A 21271-nucleotide genomic window follows, 5' to 3' on the forward strand; every position below is an offset into this window, starting at 1 on the left:
GATGTTGTCCACCACAAAATTGGCTGGCGATCGAACCAGGGGTAATCGCTCTGGCAGTGATCCGTCGTGCCCCCTATCAATAAGAATTCAAGATAAGAACTTGTTGGAAAAGGATCCAATGACAAGGAGCTGGAAATTGCACAGCTAAAAACTTACCCAACTCATGTGATGGATGATGCTGTCGAATTAAATTCAGGGAAAGGAGCTAAGAGTTAGATTTGATTATCGCTACTAAAGTTAATAATTTAGCCGAAGATCTTAGGTGACGAGTTTTCATATACAACTTTGACATTATTGATGATTATTTCATTAGTACATTTCGAACTAATATAGCAGGGATAACTAAAACTATCGCCCCCGGGTGGGCTCGAACCACCAACCTTTCGATTAACAGCCGAACGCGCTAGCCGATTGCGCCACGGAGGCCCACTATCTTATTTGAGCGCTGTTTCGCAATACTACAGCACCACAACACGCCTCTACTCTATTTTGAATACGCGATATGATAATGTGAAAAGTAATTTATCAACACCCTTTGATAAAGCTATAACTATTTATTTCTGAAAATTGCTGTATGTAATTCTACATATTCACTTTTACTAAAACGACGAATCTTCTTTCTCTTTTCCAAATTCCTCCTGCTATAATTAAGTCCTTTTCATGATTAACTGACAAATGACTTTCCTTTTGTCAATATCCTTCTCATTGATCCAATTCACTCAAAAATGTGAGCTTCTTACACTTTGAGATCATGTTGTTCTATTATATTATTTACGTGGGTTGCACACTTCGTATATCAAGTATGTGGGATATTTGTGCGTTGTTTATTTACTCTCTCTATGGGCAGTGTTTCTTTATATAAAAGGATTTTATGCGTACTAGGCATGTGAGAGCGTAGTAATAATACTTTTCTCATCTCAATTTTGAAAATTTTTAAAAATTTAAAACATAACGGCAGCAGCACCTTTACGCGATTTCATGTTAACATTTTCTCCAGAACTACTAAGTAAAGACTGCTCAGATTGTTCTAAACGAGATTTCCGAATCATATATAATTATATGAAGGGAGGCGTTACCCATACTGAACTTGTCTTCAAAATGCAATTTCCTTCGTGATTTCTTAACTATGTGAGAAGCAAGATGAACTAGCAGAGCGTGGTTTCGATCCACGGACCTCTGGGTTATGGGCCCAGCACGCTCCACTGCGCCACTCTGCTGCTGTTTGATAATATACTGTTTGACTATCCAAATTCATTATTGTTATTTTGTATTAGCAGATTGCAGTACATTATGAGCAATATATAACACACAATGTAGTAACTGAGTAAAACAGAGAGCAGTAGTGTTTCTTGAGCGGTCTCACTGTTCTATTTTCATTCTCTTCGCTCTTCATCATATTTCACTGATACCAATTAATAATATCGTACAATAACTACAAAGAATCGAAACTTGCCACAGATTTCAGATTAGTTATTTAAGTTGGAGAATCTCCGTTTTCAAGTCTGTATTTCTTACATAAGATATATGTTTTTCCTAACTTGTAATCTTCTAAATTTTTCATGTCAATAATCGCCAGATCAACTAATTCAATTACCAAATTGGCTACAATGATGTAACCCAATGAACCCGTCAGGACTTGATTGGTATGTCATTCGCTGTCGTACAAACTCCTAAACACAAAGCGTCCTTCCCCGTCATAGTATGTGGCAGTCCAGATAGTGGGATAACAGAATGGAAAGATCCAATTTACGCACGGCCCATAGGTCCCAAGGGGCATATTTTTAGATTTTGAGAATAAAGTATGGTAAACGGAAATAAGAGGCTGTCTACAAATGTAAGGTGAATCATTACTGATGGCAATGGTGATGCAGTACTACATCGCGACCTTTGCAACGCTCCTCTTTGTGTAAAACTAAAATGGGTTATTTTTCGTGCTGTTTTTACTAGGTTTGTTTCATTTACTATAGAAAACAAAACGAGAGACTCAAAATATGTTGTGCGAATAATATGCCGAACGGTAAATGTGTTAGATACTGCCCTGCACTTAGGCGTGATCTCTCATTTTTCAGGTAAGTGTAATAGACGTTTGAGTATGGTTTTCGCATGCAAAATTGTAAGTAATCCAATCTCGTGTTTTACAAATATTAGTTTATACGAAATATGAGTACAGGTCGCAAGAAGTCACGCATGTGTTCCGTACTTCACGTGAACATTCTTCCATTGTTTTGCTTGAGTATAAGCAACCATCAATGTGTGTGCTCGTGGTGTAGTGGTTATCACATCCGCCTAACACGCAGAAGGTCCCCGGTTCGATCCCTGGCGAGCACACTGATGTTTTATTTTATTACGTCTATATTAACGAATTGTGCTCTGCACTTTCACAGTTAACCTTAATATGCCTTCAAGGCAGTACCTATGCTATTCTATCATATACAACATGCGATTCCCTTATTTTACTATGACATTACATGTAATAATTAAGGGAAGTGCGAATATTAAATAAAAGTAAGGCTAGCAAAAGTGAAGTAAGCATATACGGAGAAGAACAATATTTTCGAGTTTTTGTATGAAATGTTAAGAGACAGTCATGAAATGATATTGTGTAGATTATGATAGATGAGTCAGGAGAGCGGACAAATTGCAAGAAATTTAAAATAATAAGCCACTTTTGAAATATGGGCTTAAATACGAATAAGAAATGGCATCTTTGAATTTAAGGTCCGTCTGTTATGTTCTTGAGACTAATGGGGACTACGATTAAAACAAACGAATGGTTATGGAAGAATTAGTAGAATGAGAGGAACTAGGAGTATATCAGAAAACCAACGGACACGATGTTGTCCACCACAAAATTGGCTGGCGATCGAACCAGGGGTAATCGCCCTAGCAGTGATCCGTCGTGCCCCCTATCAATAAGAATTCAAGATGAGAACTTGTTGGAAAAGGATCCAATGAGAAAGAGCTGGAAATTGCACAGCTAAAAACTTACCCAACTCATGTGATGGATGATGCTGTCGCATTAAATTCAGGGAAAGGAGCTAAGAGTTAGATTTGATTATCGCTACTAAAGTTAATAATTTAGCCGAAGATCTTAGGTGACGAGTTTTCATATACAACTTTGACATTATTGATGATTATTTCATTAGTACATTTCGAACTAATATAGCAGGGATAACTAAAACTATCGCCCCCGGGTGGGCTCGAACCACCAACCTTTCGATTAACAGCCGAACGCGCTAGCCGATTGCGCCACGGAGGCCCACTATCTTATTTGAGCGCTGTTTCGCAATACTACAGCACCACAACACGCCTCTACTCTATTTTGAATACGCGATATGATAATGTGAAAAGTAATTTATCAACACCCTTTGATAAAGCTATAACTATTTATTTCTGAAAATTGCTGTATGTAATTCTACATATTCACTTTTACTAAAACGACGAATCTTCTTTCTCTTTTCCAAATTCCTCCTGCTATAATTAAGTCCTTTTCATGATTAACTGACAAATGACTTTCCTTTTGTCAATATCCTTCTCATTGATCCAATTCACTCAAAAATGTGAGCTTCTTACACTTTGAGATCATGTTGTTCTATTATATTATTTATGTGGGTTGCACACTTCGTATATCAAGTATGTGGGATATTTGTGCGTTGTTTATTTACTCTCTCTATGGGCAGTGTTTCTTTATATAAAAGGATTTTATGCGTACTAGGCATGTGAGAGCGTAGTAATAATACTTTTCTCATCTCAATTTTGAAAATTTTTAAAAATTTAAAACATAACGGCAGCAGCACCTTTACGCGATTTCATGTTAACATTTTCTCCAGAACTACTAAGTAAAGACTGCTCAGATTGTTCTAAACGAGATTTCCGAATCATATATAATTATATGAAGGGAGGCGTTACCCATACTGAACTTGTCTTCAAAATGCAATTTCCTTCGTGATTTCTTAACTATGTGAGAAGCAAGATGAACTAGCAGAGCGTGGTTTCGATCCACGGACCTCTGGGTTATATGCCCAGCACGCTTCCACTGCGCCACTCTGCTGCTGTTTGATAATATACTGTTTGACTATCCAAATTCATTATTGTTATTTTGTATTAGCAGATTGCAGTACATTATGAGCAATATATAACACACAATGTAGTAACTGAGTAAAACAGAGAGCAGTAGTGTTTCTTGAGCGGTCTCACTGTTCTATTTTCATTCTCTTCGCTCTTCATCATATTTCACTGATACCAATTAATAATATCGTACAATAACTACAAAGAATCGAAACTTGCCACAGATTTCAGATTAGTTATTTAAGTTGGAGAATCTCCGTTTTCACGTCTGTATTTCTTACATAAGATATATGTTTTTCATAAGTTGTATTCTTCTAAATTTTTCATGCCAATAATCGCCAGATCAACTAATTCAATTACCAAATTGGCTACATTGATGTAACCAAATGAACCCGTCAGGATTTGGTTGGTATGTCATTCGCTGTCGTACAAACTCCTAAACACAAAGCGTCCTTCCCCGTCATAGTATGTGGCAGTCCAGATAGTAGGAATACAGAGTTAGAATGGAAAGATCCAATTTACGCAGGGCCCATAGGTTCCAAGGGGCATATTTTTAGATTTTGAGAATAAAGTATGGTAAGCGGAAATAAGAGGCTGTCTACAAATGTAAGGTGAATTATTACTGATGGCAATGGTGATGCAGTACTACATCGCGACCTTTGCAACGCTCCTCTTTGTGTAAAACTAAAATGGGTTATTTTTCGTGCTGTGTTTACTAGGTTTGTTTCATTTACAAAGGCATTGCTATAGAAAACAAAACGAGAGACTCAAAATATGTTGTGCGAATAATATGCCGAACGGTAAATGTGTTAGATACTGCCCTACACTTAGCCGCGATCTCTCATTTTTCAGGTAAGTGTAATAGACGTTTGAGTATGGTTTTCGCATGCAAAATTGTGGGTAATCCAATCTCGTGTTTTACAAATATTAGTTTATACGAAATATGAGTACAGGTCGCAAGAAGTCACGCATGTGTTCCCTACTTCACGTGAACATTCTTCCATTGTTTTGCTTGAGTATAAGCAATCATCAATGTGTGTGCTCGTGGTGTAGTGGTTATCACATCCGCCTAACACGCGGAAGGTTCAGGTTCGATCCCTGCCGAGCACACTGATGTTTTATTTTGTTACGTCTATATTAACGAATGGTGCTCTGCACTTTCACAGTCAACCTTAATATGCCTTCAAGGCAGTACCTATGCTATTCTATCATATACAACATGCGATTCCCTTATTTTACTATGACATTACATGTAATTATTAAGGGAAGTGCGAATATTAAATAAAAGTAAGGCTAGCAAAAGTGAAGTAAGCATATACGGAGAAGAACAATATTTTCGAGTTTTTGTATGAAATGTTAAGAGACAGTCATGAAATGATATTGTGTAGATTATGATAGATGAGTCAGGAGAGCGGACAAAATGCAAGAAATTTAAAATAATAAGCCACTTTTGAAATATGGGCTTAAATACGAATAAGGAATGGCATCTTTGAATTTAAGGTCCGTCTGTTATGTTCTTGAGACTAATGGGGACTACGATTAAAACAAACGAATGGTTATGGAAGAATTAGTAGAATGAGAGGAACTAGGAGTATATCAGAAAACCAACGGACACGATGTTGTCCACCACAAAATTGGCTGGCGATCGAACCAGGGGTAATCGTTCTGGCAGTGATCCGTCGTGCCCCCTATCAATAAGAATTCAAGATAAGAACTTGTTGGAAAAGGATCCAATGACAAAGAGCTGGAAATTGCATAGCTAAAAACTTACCCAACTCATGTGATGGATGCTGCTGTCGAATTAAATTCAGGGAAAGGAGCTAAGAGTTAGATTTGATTTTCGCTACTAAAGTTAATAATCCAGCCGAAGATCTTAGGTGACGAGTTTTCGTATACAACTTTGACATTATTGATGATTATTTCATTAATACATTTCGAATTAATATAGCAGGGATAACTAAACTATCGCCCGCGGGTGGGCTCGAACCGCCAACTTTTCGGTTAACAGCCGAACGCGCTAGCCGATTGTGCCACGGAGGCCCACTCTCTTATTTGAGCGCTGTTTCGCAATACTACAGCACCACAACACGCCTCTACTCTCCTTTGAATACGAGATATGATAATGTGAAAAGTAATTTATCAACACCCTTTGATAAAGCTATAACTATTTATTTCTGAAAATTGCTGTATGTAATTCTACATATTCACTTTTACTAAAACGACGAATCTTCTTTCTCTTTTCCAAATTCCTCCTGCTATAATTAAATCCTTTTCATGATTAACTGACAAATGACTTTCCTTTTGTCAATATCCTTCTCATTGATCCAATTCACTCAACAATGTGAGCTTCTTACACTTTGAGATCATGTTGTTCTATTATATTATTTATGTGGGTTGCACACTTCGTATATCAAGTATGTGGGATATTTGTGCGTTGTTTATTTACTCTCTCTATGGGCAGTGTTTCTTTATATAAAAGGATTTTATGCGTACTAGGCATGTGAGAGCGTAGTAATAATACTTTTCTCATCTCAATTTTGAAAATTTTTAAAAACTTAAAACATAACGGCAGCAGCACCTTTACGCGATTTCATGTTAACATTTTCTCCAGAACTACTAAGTAAAGACTGCTCAGATTGTTCTAAACGAGATTTCCGAATCATATATAATTATATGAAGGGAGGCGTTACCCATACTGAACTTGTCTTCAAAATGCAATTTCCTTCGTGATTTCTTAACTATGTGAGAAGCAAAATGAATTAGCAGAGCGTGGTTTCGATCCACGGACCTCTGGGTTATGGGCCCAGCACGCTTCCACTGCGCCACTCTGCTGCTGTTTGATAATATACTGTTTGACTATCCAAATTCATTATTGTTATTTTGTATTAGCAGATTGCAGTACATTATGAGCAATATATAACACACAATGTAGTAACTGAGTAAAACAGAGAGCAGTAGTGTTTCTTGAGCGGTCTCACTGTTCTATTTTCATTCTCTTCGCTCTTCATCATATTTCACTGATACCAATTAATAATATCGTACAATAACTACAAAGAATCGAAACTTGCCACAGATTTCAGATTAGTTATTTAAGTTGGAGAATCTCCGTTTTCACGTCTGTATTTCTTACATAAGATATATGTTTTTCATAAGTTGTATTCTTCTAAATTTTTCATGCCAATAATCGCCAGATCAACTAATTCAATTACCAAATTGGCTACATTGATGTAACCAAATGAACCCGTCAGGACTTGATTGGTATGTCATTCGCTGTCGTACAAACTCCTAAACACAAAGCGTCCTTCCCCGTCATAGTATGTGGCAGTCCAGATAGTTGGATAACAGAATGGAAAGATCCAATTTACGCACGGCCCATAGGTTCCAAGGGGCATATTTTTAGATTTTGAGAATAAAGTATGGTAAACGGAAATAAGAGGCTGTCTACAAATGTAAGGTGAATTATTACTGATGGCAATGGTGATGCAGTACTACATCGCGGCCTTTGCAACGCTCCTCTTTGTGTAAAACTAAAATGGGTTATTTTTCGTGCTGTTTTTACTAGGTTTGTTTCATTTACAAAGGCATTGCTATAGAAAACAAAACGAGAGACTCAAAATATGTTGTGCGAATAATATGCCGAACGGTAAATGTGTTAGATACTGCCCTGCACTTAGCCGTGATCTCTCATTTTTCAGGTAAGTGTAATAGACGTTTTAGTATGGTTTTCGCATGCAAAATTGTGGGTAATCCAATCTCGTGTTTTACAAATATTAGTTTATACGAAATATGAGTACAGGTCGCAAGAAGTCACGCATGTGTTCCCTACTTCACGTGAACATTCTTCCATTGTTTTGCTTGAGTATAAGCAATCATCAATGTGTGTGCTCGTGGTATAGTGGTTATCACATCCGCCTAACACGCGGAAGGTCCCAGGTTCGATCCGGGCCGAGCACACTGATGTTTTATTTTATTACGTCTATATTAACGAATGGTGCTCTGCACTTTCACAGTCAACCTTAATATGCCTTCAAGGCAGTACTTATGCTATTCTATCATATACAACATGCGATTCCCTTATTTTACTATGACATTACATATAATTATTAAGGGAAGTGCGAATATTAAATAAAAGTAAGGCTAGCAAAAGTGAAGTAAGCATATACGGAGAAGAACAATATTTTCGAGTTTTTGTATGAAATGTTAAGAGACAGTCATGAAATGATATTGTGTAGATTATGATAGATGAGTCAGGAGAGCGGACAAAATGCAAGAAATTTAAAATAATAAGCCACTTTTGAAATATGGGCTTAAATACGAATAAGAAATGGCATCTTTGAATTTAAGGTCCGTCTGTTATGTTCTTGAGACTAATGGGGACTACGATTAAAACAAACGAATGGTTATGGAAGAATTAGTAGAATGAGAGGAACTAGGAGTATATCAGAAAACCAACGGACACGATGTTGTCCACCACAAAATTGGCTGGCGATCGAACCAGGGGTAATCGCTCTAGCAGTGATCCGTCGTGCCCCCTATCAATAAGAATTCAAGATAAGGACTTGTTGGAAAAGGATCCAATGACAAAGAGCTGGACATTGCACAGCTAAAAACTTACCTAACTCATGTGATGGAAGATGCTGTCGAATTAAATTCAGGGAAAGGAGCTAAGAGTTAGATTTAATTATCGCTACTCAAGTTAATAATTTAGCCGAAGATCTTAGGTGACGAGTTTTCATATACAACTTTGACATTATTGATGATTATTTCATTAGTACATTTCGAATTAATATAGCAGGGATAACTAAAACTATCGCCCCCGGGTGGGCTCCAACCACCAACCTTTCGATTAACAGCCGAACGCGCTAGCCGATTGCGCCACGGAGGCTCACTATCTTATTTGAGCGCTGTTTCGCAATACTACAGCACCACAAAACGCCTCTAGTCTACTTTGAATACGCGATATGATAATGTGAAAAGTAATTTATCAACACCCTTTGATAAAGCTATAACTATTTATTTCTGAAAATTGCTGTATGTAATTCTACATATTCACTTTTACTAAAACGACGAATCTTCTTTCTCTTTTCCAAATTCCTCCTGCTATAATTAAATCCTTTTCATGATTAACTGACAAATGACTTTCCTTTTGTCAATATCGTTCTCATTGATCCAATTCACTCAAAAATGTGAGCTTCTTACACTTTGAGATCATGTTGTTCTATTATATTATTTATGTGGGTTGCACACTTCGTATATCAAGTATGTGGGATATTTGTGCGTTGTTTATTTACTCTCTCTATGGGCAGTGTTTCTTTATATAAAAGGATTTTATGCGTACTAGGAATGTGAGAGCGTAGTAATAATACTTTTCTCATCTCAATTTTGAAAATTTTTAAAAATTTAAAACATAACGTCAGCAGCACCTTTACGCGATTTCATGTTAACATTTTCTCCAGAACTACTAAGTAAAGACTTTTCAGATTGTTCTAAACGAGATTTCCGAATCATATATAATTATATGAAGGGAGGCGTTACCCATACTGAACTTGTCTTCAAAATGCAATTTCCTTCGTGATTTCTTAACTATGCGAGAAGCAAAATGAATTAGCAGAGCGTGGTTTCGATCCACAGACCTCTGGGTTATGGGCCCAGCACGCTTCCATTGCGCCACTCTGCTGCTGTTTGATAATATACTGTTTGACTATCCAAATTCATTATTGTTGTTTTGTATTAGCAGATTGCAGTACATTATGAGCAATATATAACACACAATGTAGTAACTGAGTAAAACAGAGAGCAGTAGTGTTTCTTGAGCGGTCTCACTGTTCTATTTTCATTCTCTTCGCTCTTCATCATATTTCACTGATACCAATTAATAATATCGTACAATAACTACAAACAATCGAAACTTGCCACAGATTTCAGATTAGTTATTTAAGTTGGAGAATCTCCGTTTTCACGTCTGTATTTCTTACATAAGATATATGTTTTTCCTAACTTGTAATCTTCTAAATTTTTCATGTCAATAATCGCCAGATCAACTAATTCAATTACCAAATTGGCTACATTGATGTAACCAAATGAACCCGTCAGGACTTGATTGGTATGTCATTCGCTGTCGTACAAACTCCTAAACACAAAGCGTCCTTCCCCGTCATAGTATGTGGCAGTCCAGATAGCTGGATAACAGATTTAGAATGGAAAGATCCAATTTACGCACGGCCCATAGGTCGCAAGCGGCATATTTTTAGAAATTGAGAATAAAGTATGGTAAACGGAAATAAAAGGCTGTCTACAAATGTAAGGTGAATCATTACTGATGGCAATGGTGATGCAGTACTACATCGCGACCTTTGCAACGCTCCTCTTTGTGTAAAACTAAAATGGGTTATTTTTCGTGCTGTGTTTACTAGGTTTGTTTCATTTACAAAGGCATTGCTATAGAAAACAAAACGAGAGACTCAAAATATGTTGTGCGAATAATATGCCGAACGGTAAAAGTGTTAGATACTGCCCTGCACTTAGCCGTGGTCTCTCATTTTTCAGGTAAGTGTAATAGACGTTTGAGTATGGTTTTCGCATGCAAAATTGTGGGTAATCCAATCTCGTGTTTTACAAATATTAGTTTATACGAAATATGAGTACAGGTCGCAAGAAGTCACGCATGTGTTCCCTACTTCACGTGAACATTCTTCCATTGTTTTGCTTGAGTATAAGCAATCATCAATATGTGTGCTCGTGGTGTAGTGGTTATCACATCCGCCTAACACGCGGAAGGTCCCAGGTTCGATCCCTGGCGAGCACACTGATGTTTTATTTTATTACGTCTATATTAACGAATGGTGCTCTGCACTTTCACAGTCAACCTTAATATGCCTTCAAGGCAGTACCTATGCTATTCTATCATATACAACATGCGATTCCCTTATTTTACTATTACATTACATGTAATTATTAAGGGAAGTGCGAATATTAAATAAAAGTAAGGCTAGCAAAAGTGAAGTAAGCATATACTGAGAAGAAAAAATTTCGAGTTTTTGTATGAAATGTTAAGAGACAGTCATGAAATGATATTGTGTAGATTATGATAGATGAGTCAGGAGATCGGACAAAATGCAAGAAATTTAAAATAATAAGCCACTTTTGAAATATGGGCTTAAATACGAATAAGAAATGGCATCTTTGAATTTAAGGTCCGTCTGTTATGTTCTTGAGACTAATGGGGACTACGATTAAAACAAACGAATGGTTATGGAAGAATTAGTAGAATGAGAGGAACTAGGAGTATATCAGAAAACCAACGGACACGATGTTGTCCACCACAAAATTGGCTGGCGATCGAACCAGGGGTAATCGCTCTAGCAGTGATCCGTCGTGCCCCCTATCAATAAGAATTCAAGATAAGAACTTGTTGGAAAAGGATCCAATGAGAAAGAGCTGGAAATTGCACAGCTAAAAACTTACCCAACTCATGTGATGGATGATGCTGTCGAATTAAATTCAGGGAAAGGAGCTAAGAGTTAGATTTGATTATCGCTACTAAAGTTAATAATTTAGCCGAAGATCTTAGGTGACGAGTTTTCATATACAACTTTGACATTATTGATGATTATTTCATTAGTACATTTCGAATTAATATAGCAGGGATAACTAAAACTATCGCCCCCGGGTGGGCTCGAACCACCAACCTTTCGGTTAACAGCCGAACGAGCTTTTTTTTACACTTTTTTATTGTTCTGAAGGATTACAGAGTAATTACATATGAAATACAATATTACTATAACAGCAGGAGTATTACATGATTACAGGATTAATATATCAAAAGTGTATATAGCATTTATACAGTAGAGAATTATCACACAGATATCGACAAGTAGTATGACAAGAGTGCTAACATCGTAATTTCATGGAAAGAAGTAGAATTTTACCATGTTATTTTGAACTTCATATATATTCAGAAAGTACAATGTCCAGGTAGTACGCAAGGAGCTTTTTCTTTCTAGCGGGCGGAAAGTGTCTGTATTGAGTGCACAAGAAATTTTGATAGTCTGTTACAAAGCGTGGTTTTGAGGATTGTAGTATGTATTCAATCGTATGAGCTGCTAACCAGGTAATTTAATTGTGTTTAGTGATTGGATAAAAATGAAAGTCCGGTAGAACGAATATGCGAACTGTGGTAAGAGTAGGAACTGTACGGCAGATTTTACTGACAGCTGTTTGGAATGTGAGCCATATTTTCGCTGCAGATCCACATTGAATTAAGCGATGCACAATATCATCTTCATTACCACATGTGACACAACTGGTAATGTCACTAAATTTGAGACGGTGCTTTTTGGCATTCGTGGGAAGAAGCTCATTGACAACAGTGTACCAAGTCGATTGAACAGATCGTGGCATGCGACGAGCAAACACATTGCCCCAAATCTGGGACCAATTGTTGTTTGGATGTTTCAGTTCCATACGAGGAGGCTCAAGGTTCAGCTGGTTGAGGAGCAATATATAAAAGCACTTCACTGAAGTGATGGATGCTTGTTGTTCAGCACTCATATAAATATAATCAGCAACCACGTCTCTGAAATACCAATAGCAACAAGGGATTGAAGTAATGTGTAGAGGCAAGTTTGAACCTATACGTTCGATACAATCAGCTAAGATACCATGGCTGACCCAATTTACATTGTGTTGAATATTTTCAAAGGATCGAAATTTGAATAAAGCAGTAGCTTTACATTCAATATGAACAAGACCCAAACCTCCGTGTCCGGTGGGTAGACAGGTATATGGGTATTTGACCCTGAAGACGTGACCGTGCCAAAGAAACCAATTCCCAACACTGGTAAGACGTTTTGCAATGTAGGAGGGCATAGGTAGGATCTGGGCTAGATACCATAGTTTGGAAAATGCGAAGACATTTAGAAAATACACTCTGGACTGTAAGCTGAGTTGACGGGATCTGTGAAGTGGGAGAACATGTCGCACAGTATTAACTAACTGGTTATAATTTAACTGTATGGTTTCAGCAAGGAGAGGCGTGAAGGTTATCCCAAGGATTTTCAATTGGTCGACCGTTCGTATTTGTGTGATAAAAGAGTTCTGTACAAGTGGCAGTATTTTGGTCTTTTCACGATTTACCAGAGTGCCAGACATATTCACATAATCTTCAATGCATGTTTCTACAGAATGAAGATCCTCTTGGTCACGTAAGAACACCGTCACATCATCCGCATAACTGCAAACTTTTAATCCATTATTATGAAAAGAAATCCCTTGTATATGTGCTGCAATGTGCCTGAGTAAAGGACTAAGGGAAATAATGAAAAGGGTCATGCTCAGAGGACAGCCTTGTCGGACACTGCGTTTGATTTTTATGGGCTCACTCAAAAATCCGTTTATTTTAAGCTTTGTTTGTGCTTCATCATAGAGTACACGGATCCACCCGATGAATTTCTCCCCTATGCCAAACTTTTGTAGAAGCTCCCATAAATAGGCATGATTTACTCTATTAAATGCCTGATGGAAATCAATAGATAAAACCGCAGGAGTGCTAGAGGAAGCTTGGCAACTAGCAATTACATCCCGAATCGTTTGCAGAAGATGATAGATTTTCCTATCTCCTACACTTGCAAATTGGTATGGCCCTGCCAAGGATTCCAAATATGGTTGTAGTCTGTTATTCAAGCAGCGGGCCAGAATTTTATAGTCAGAGTTCATTAGTGTGATGGGTCGGTAATCAGTAACTAAAGTTGCAGTATTTACTTTGGGAATAAGTACTGTCACTCCTGGAGATTTATAATTTTGCACAGGCGCATCACTGAAATATTCATTGACTATGTCTGTTAATGTGTCTCCTATCAAGGGGAAGAAGCGTTGGTACCATTCTGCTGGAAGTCCATCTAGACCAGGAGATTTATTAGAAGGTGCATGCATCACAGCAGATTCTACCTCTTCTTTCGTAATCGGGGTGTCCATCGCTCTAGCTGAATCATAATCGAGCACTGGAGAAAGGTTGTGGAAAAGCTGCTGTTGGATGTTTGCTTCGCCGCATTCACCAAATAGGGAACTATAGTAGGTGTAAAACGCTGTTTTGATTTCAGGGAAAGAAGAAAATGTGTTCCCTTCGTCATCTTGAATGCGTGCTACTAATTTACTCGCACCACGCTTATACTCCTGTATAACATGATGTAGTGATGGCTCTTCCTCGAGGTCAAATATAGGAGATTTACTTCTGATAACTACACCTTTCATTCTATTCCTGGTCATGGTTAAAAGTTTTGCTTTAAATTTATTAACAGTACATAGGAGCGTACGATCAGAAAATGCTGAATGTTGAGCATCACATAAACATCTGTAATAAAAATTGTACAGGTTACGATTATCTCGACTCTTCTCTGACGAATACCATCTGGAGAAACTAGAGACCCGAGGTTTCAGATATTGATGCCACCATTCGCTGAGCGTTCGAAAATGTCGTCGTTGTGTCAACCAATAGTGCCATTTAGCTGTAAAAGTTTCACAGTAATTGGTGTCAGCGAGAAGGGAAGTGTTGAGGTGCCAGTATCCTCTACCACGTGCAATTTTAACATCAGGAAGTTTCAAGGATATGGCGTATGCGTGATGATCAGAAAAGATCATAGGAGTAACTTCCACGTCTATAATCTTTTTAGCAAGGCTGGGAGACAAATACATACGGTCAATTCTCGAAGCGGAATTATTTCGAACGTAAGTATATCCACGTTCATGTGGACGTTTCAATGGCCAGCTATCTTGTAAGTGAAAACCTTTAACCAGTTCATTTAAGGTAGGGCAGTAGTTAAAAACAGGAGATTGGTCTTCAGGACGGAGTACGGCGTTGAAATCCCCAGGCAGTAAAATATGTTCATTGTTTGAGGAGAAGGCAGATGGAACATCATGTACATAAAATTCATTCCTTTCTACACGATGATGTAAGCCGGATGGTGAATACAGATTTACGATCTGTATGCTTCCTAACGTTCCGGTCATAATTCTGCCGGTTGGGTGAAATATCCCAGGTGTGAAGTTTACGTCACTCTTGACTACTATTGCAGTACCTGTGCCATTGGTGGTGTAATTATTATAAACTGTATAAGCTGCACCGAGATTTAGCCTTTCTAAGCCAACTTCCTGTAGTAGCGCGACATCTATATGCGACTGACTTAGAAAATCACGTAACGAAAATTCTTTCGTAGGTGACTGCAGGTTGTTAATATTGATAGTAGCTATTGTAATGAACATGATAATGAAGAAGAAAAACATTGCAGAAAAATGTAAATCGGTTTGTAAAAACACCATATTTGACACAAGCTATTGAAATCAATAAGAATCGATATGCTGAATAGAAATATCCTACAAACGTCACTATTGCTGGAAACGGAAATGTCATACAACGTTCAATGTTGTCAAGATATTGACAAACAGGGAACAGACACGAAGCGTATACTGTACACAACTAACGTTAGGTTAGAGTACTTACTTAGTATCGGAGGAACATGCAGAAACTCTGTGGTCAGACAGTTGATCATTTCGCTGAGAGAGGGCTTTACTCAGTTCTTGTCGTTTTGTACGTTTACGTTTAGTATGGTCGGGGGAACTGGGTGCACTTCTTACTGTTTCTCGTGGAGATGGGCACTCCTGCACTTGATCATCTGCTGGAAGACTGAGAGCGGGGGAAGACAGAGACGTAGCACTGAGAGTTCCTAAGATTGGTTGAATGGGGGTTGCACTTTCGTCGGTAATCATGGTACTAGAATCGTCTTCTGGACAAGAGAGGAAGGAAATAACCATATTAGAAGGGGCGCCAAGTGGGGAGGGAGTTGAGCGTTGAGGATGCAGTATGGTCTCCGGAAGATCACCGTGTTGTTTGTCCAGAGAGGGGCGCTCATCGGCCTCATTATCACAGGAAAGAGTTTTGTCACTATCAGCAGCACATTGAGACACGAGGGGTGGAAAATCACTGGTATTGTTGATATCAGAGGACACAGATGCTACGGTATTATGCACACTAACATTTGAAACACAATTTTCAGACACTGAAACCTTTGGAGACACTGCAGGTAAACTTGTTTCACTTCCTCGCGGCAGAATAGGTGGGGCAAGGTTGGAAAATGTCGGAACGAAATCCGGCGGGGATGTCAAATTCGAAGGCTTTGGAACAGATACTCGTCCAGCATAACTCAAGGTACCAGAAACAGACAGTGGGGGAGGACGGAGTGGACAAGCCGAGTGAAGATGTTGGAGAGAATTGCAGCGCAAGCATGTTTTTTGTTGACCGGGATAGGTAACACAATATCGACTGTTCTGAATACTTATGAACGAAGGGATGGCATGTTTCAGTTCCATTTTGATCAACTTAGTACCAGTTCGTATAGGGTAGACATGGTCGGCTGAATACAGTTCGTCCTGTATACTATATATCTTACCGTATTTCTCAAAGACATCCCTCACTTCATTATGTGACAACTCCAAGGGAGTAACATGCAGTTTCACTGTTAGAATGCTAACATGTGCCCAAGTTACTTTTATGTCATATGAACTTTGTGAATCGCGAAACTTTACAGTACCATTCGTATCACGAAGTATTTTCTCACATAAATGTAAAGAGACCAATTTGACAAAAATACATTTACGATACATATCCATTTCGATACTCAACACCTGATCAACAGTAAAGGCGAAGGTGTTATGCAACCACTCATGAATTACAAGAGACGTAGGTCGCTCAGAGACAGGGCCAAAATCAAACTTCAGAGTGTTTACTCGTTTTAGAGTTGACATCTTCAAATGGATCACAGTATTCAACCGAAAAAAAAAACAAAAACTTTTTTTTAAAAAAAAAGCACTTGAAAAGCAATAAATACAAACGTCACTATATGAAACAAGGCCAAAAAAACACTCACACGTGTAAAGCGAGGTATTTGACAACCAAGAACTAGGAAGTGAGTCAATCGCAGAGAGCGTGAAGCACACGTCCACACACTGCAGCAACGAAACACGTTATGCTAGCCGATTGCGCCACGGAGGCCCACTATCTTATTTGAGCGCTGTTTCGCAATACTACAGCACAACAACACGCCTCTACTCTATTTTGAATACGCGATATGATAATGTGAAATGTAATTTATCAACACCCTTTGATAAAGCTATAACTATTTATTTCTGAAAATTGCTGTATGTAATACTACATATTCACTTTTACTAAAACGACGAATCTTCTTTCTCTTTTCCAAATTCCTCCTGCTATAATTAAATCCTTCTCATGATTAACTGACAAATGACTTTCCTTTTGTCAATATCCTCCTCATTGATCCAATTCACTCAACAATGTGAGCTTCTTACACTTTGAGATCATGTTGTTCTATTATATTATTTATGTGGGTTGCACACTTCGTATATCAAGTATGTGGGATATTTGTGCGTTGTTTATTTACTCTCTCTATGGGCAGTGTATCTTTATATAAAAGGATTTTATGCGTACTAGGCATGTGAGAGCGTAGTAATAATACTTTTCTCATCTCAATTTTGAAAATTTTTAAAAATTTAAAACATAACGGCAGCAGCACCTTTACGCGATTTCATGTTAACATTTTCTCCAGAACTACTAAGTAAAGACTGCTCAGATTGTTCTAAACGAGATTTCCGAATCATATATAATTATATGAAGGGAGGCGTTACCCATACTGAACTTGTCTTCAAAATGCAATTTCCTTCGTGATTTCTTAACTATGTGAGAAGCAAAATGAATTAGCAGAGCGTGGTTTCGATCCACAGACCTCTGGGTTATGGGCCCAGCATGCTTCCACTGCGCCACTCTGCTGCTGTTTGATAATATACCGTTTGACTATCCAAATTCATTATTGTTATTTTGTATTAGCAGATTGCAGTACATTATGAGCAATATATAACACACAATGTAGTAACTGAGTAAAACAGAGAGCAGTAGTGTTTCTTGAGCGGTCTCACTGTTCTATTTTCATTCTCTTCGCTCTTCATCATATTTCACTGATACCAATTAATAATATCGTACAATAACTACAAAGAATCCAAACTTGCCACAGATTTCAGATTAGTTATTTAAGTTGGAGAATCTCCGTTTTCACGTCTGTATTTCTCACATAAGATATATGTTTTTCCTAACTTGTAATCTTCTAAATTTTTCATGCCAATAATCGCCAGATCAACTAATTCAATTACCAAATTGGCTACATTGATGTAACCATATGAACCCGTCAGGACTTGATTGGTATGTCATTCGCTGTCGTACAAACTCCTAAACACAAAGCGTCCTTCCCCGTCATAGTATGTGGCAGTCCAGATAGTAGGATAACAGAGTTAGAATGGAAAGATCCAATTTACGCACGGCCCATAGGTCCCAAGCGGCATATTTTTAGATTTTGAGAATAAAGTATGGTAAACGGAAATAAGAGGCTGTCTACAAATGTAAGGTGAATCATTACTGATGGCAATGGTGATGCAGTACTACATCGCGACCTTTACAACGCTCCTCTTTGTGTAAAACTAAAATGGGTTATTTTTCGTGCTGTGTTTACTAGGTTTGTTTCATTTACAAAGGCATTGCTATAGAAAACAAAACGAGAGACTCAAAATATGTTGTGCGAATAATATGCCGAACGGTAAAAGTGTTAGATACTGCCCTGCACTTAGCCATGATCTCTCATTTTTCAGGTAAACGTAATAGACGTTTGAGTACGGTTTTCGCATGCAAAATTGTGGGTAATCCAATCTCGTGTTTTACAAATATTAGTTTATACGAAATATGAGTACAGGTCGCAAGAAGTCACGCATGTGTTCCCTACTTCACGTGAACATTCTTCCATTGTTTTGCTTGAGTATAAGCAATCATCAATGTGTGTGCTCGTGGTGCATTGAGTTCCGCTCGAGCCGTCGAGCGAAGCACATCGTGGAGTAGTTTGACAGTGTTACGTCTGTTTGTTCTACTCCTGCGCACTTGTGTGCTGTGACAGTTTCTCGTAGTTATTGTGTTGGGCCAGTTAGTGCCTCCCAGTGAGTGAGTTCAGTGTTTTTTGCTGTTGCTTGTTTCTTAATAATTATGGCTTAAAAAAAGGACCTGCAATTTAAATTTGTCTTTGATAAAAAGTTTCGTAGTTCACGCCCGACTTCCAGTCAAGTTTATCAGTGGTTAAGTGAAACTTTTCCGGGCATTTTTGACAATATTAGTGCTCTTCAGTTACACGCCGAGTCTTATAGTATTTATCTGAAATTTAAGAATGTACAAGCGTATGAACAGTTTGCTTCTAGTGCCCCTGATTCTGTGGTCTTTCATCATGCCGATGGAATTTTTAGCACTGTCAGGATTGTTCCGGCGGAAACCCCAATAAAGCAGATTAGGATATACGACTTCCCTTTGGAGGCGCCATTACAGTTACTTGAAGAACATTTTCGTGCTTATGGAAAGGTGCGTCAAGTGGAACCCCAATTTGGGCAGCTCCTTTTCCCCCAGGAATTGATAGTGGTATCCGCATTATTCATATGGAACTCCAGAAACATATTCCGTCACGTTTAATAGTTCAGGGCTATAAAGTGGGTGTATCCTATGATGGTCAACCTATTACTTTTTTTTTTTTTTTTTTTTTGCCAATCTCATTTACATACCATATCCATATGTCCGTTGAAAAAATCAAAACCTGTGAGTGCGAAACCGGCCCCTGTTTCTGTCCAAATGACTGAACTTGGAAAAGTGCAACGTTCTCTTCTGTCATCACGGCCTTTGGAGGTTCGAGCAGATGTCCACCAGGAACTTGCTGGGGGTCCCCCAGAAGTTTCTTTCTTGAACGATGCGAGTGAGTTTCCTGAGTTACCAACTTCCCGCCCAGTATCGCAGTTCTCATCAGAACAACCTACTTCGGCGGAGGCAGTGCCAAAGGTACCACCCCGATAATCCAAGAGCCGCCACTGGATGTTGTGAGCCCAGTGTCAACTAGTGTTGCGCCGCCTAATACTCTTCCGGAATCGAGTGACTCCTCTTTAGTACAGGCAGAAGCTTTCCTTTCGCCTACAGTTCCTCAAGGTGATGTTTCTGTTTCTCCTGATCCCGCTTCGCAACAAAAAAGAAGACGAGTATCAAGGTCATCTGCAAGGAAAAAATAATTGAGTTTACTTCTTAGTGCAGTTAAAGGAACGGATAAAACTGACTCACGAGCCTCTACATCAAAAGTGCATGCAATTTCTGATTCGGAACTCACGTGAGTGTAGGTGTGTCTGTCCTTGGAATTCTTTTTCTCCCAGAAAGAATTTTGTAGCAACAGGTTGGCTATGTCTGTCTGTTAGTTTATGTTTCTCTTTTGTATTGTTACGGGACAACAGAACTCTATATTACAAGCAGTGCCATGGGTGGATAGTAATTTCTCCCTTGTGTGCGCAGACAACGATTTTCATTTTCATAGTGAGTCTGTTATTGTTGTTAATTTTTTCTTTCTTTGTACGATATGTCAGCGGTAAATTCATTTACTGTGTTAGCTCTTAATATTCATCGCATCAGTTCAGCGACTAATAAAGCCCTTCTTAAACACTTCATTGAGCACCGTCACCCCGACGTATGTGGTATCGTTGAACTGACTTTTCCGTCGTTAGACTTTTTTAGTGACTACCATGCAATAATTAATTGTGAATCATCTACAGGGGTGGCTCTTTTGGTACGGAAGGGTCTTACGTATGATAGAGTGGCCTTATCTCCCGATGGGAGGGCAATACGTTGTTATATTCACGATATTTGTGTGATTCTACTCTATGCGCCTTCGGGCTATCTCATGGTACGAGAAAGGGAACAGTTTTATGAGCACACCATCCCGTCTTTAATTCCGCCTGGCATTAATCAGTGTATTTTGATCGGTGATTTTAATACTCTAATTAAACCCCAAGGTTCTCTCAACCCCTCACCTCCATGTTATGCGTTAGAGGCGCTTGTGCGAGCTATGCAGCTACAGGATGCGCTCAGTGTATCCAACTCGCCGCATGCGTTCACATTCTGTGGGTCCACAAATAAGAGTCGCCTCGATCGAGCGTATTTAACGGCACCTTTAAGTTCGACGGTGGTCCATTTGTTAACTCTTCACTTGCCGTTCTCCGACCATTCGGCCATTGAAATGACTCTTAAATTGCCGTTTTCCATACCTGCCGCACGAGGTTCTTCTTTTTGGAAAATTAA

General features: G+C 38.5%; 8 non-coding genes across 8 annotated transcripts; 3 read left to right on the top strand and 5 right to left on the bottom strand.

Annotated features, from left to right (window-relative positions):
- Positions 1 to 352: 352 nt before the first annotated feature.
- On the bottom strand, positions 353 to 426 carry TRNAN-GUU (transfer RNA asparagine (anticodon GUU)). The gene has a single exon. It is a non-coding gene; the product is annotated as a tRNA-Asn (tRNA).
- A 1829-nt stretch (positions 427 to 2255) lies between these two features.
- TRNAV-AAC (transfer RNA valine (anticodon AAC)) lies at positions 2256 to 2328 on the top strand. The gene has a single exon. It is a non-coding gene; the product is annotated as a tRNA-Val (tRNA).
- Positions 2329 to 3185: 857 nt separating this feature from the next.
- Positions 3186 to 3259, bottom strand: TRNAN-GUU (transfer RNA asparagine (anticodon GUU)). The gene has a single exon. It is a non-coding gene; the product is annotated as a tRNA-Asn (tRNA).
- Positions 3260 to 3979: 720 nt separating this feature from the next.
- TRNAI-UAU (transfer RNA isoleucine (anticodon UAU)) lies at positions 3980 to 4051 on the bottom strand. Its single transcript has one exon. It is a non-coding gene; the product is annotated as a tRNA-Ile (tRNA).
- A 1055-nt stretch (positions 4052 to 5106) lies between these two features.
- On the top strand, positions 5107 to 5178 carry TRNAV-AAC (transfer RNA valine (anticodon AAC)). Its single transcript has one exon. It is a non-coding gene; the product is annotated as a tRNA-Val (tRNA).
- A 1650-nt stretch (positions 5179 to 6828) lies between these two features.
- Positions 6829 to 6900, bottom strand: TRNAM-CAU (transfer RNA methionine (anticodon CAU)). The gene has a single exon. It is a non-coding gene; the product is annotated as a tRNA-Met (tRNA).
- A 1979-nt stretch (positions 6901 to 8879) lies between these two features.
- TRNAN-GUU (transfer RNA asparagine (anticodon GUU)) lies at positions 8880 to 8953 on the bottom strand. The gene has a single exon. It is a non-coding gene; the product is annotated as a tRNA-Asn (tRNA).
- Positions 8954 to 10800: 1847 nt separating this feature from the next.
- Positions 10801 to 10873, top strand: TRNAV-AAC (transfer RNA valine (anticodon AAC)). The gene has a single exon. It is a non-coding gene; the product is annotated as a tRNA-Val (tRNA).
- Positions 10874 to 21271: the final 10398 nt, after the last annotated feature.

This window comes from Thermobia domestica, chromosome 14 (assembly GCF_964235325.1).
Source record: "Thermobia domestica chromosome 14, izTheDome1.hap1.1, whole genome shotgun sequence".
NCBI lineage: Eukaryota > Metazoa > Arthropoda > Insecta > Zygentoma > Lepismatidae > Thermobia > Thermobia domestica.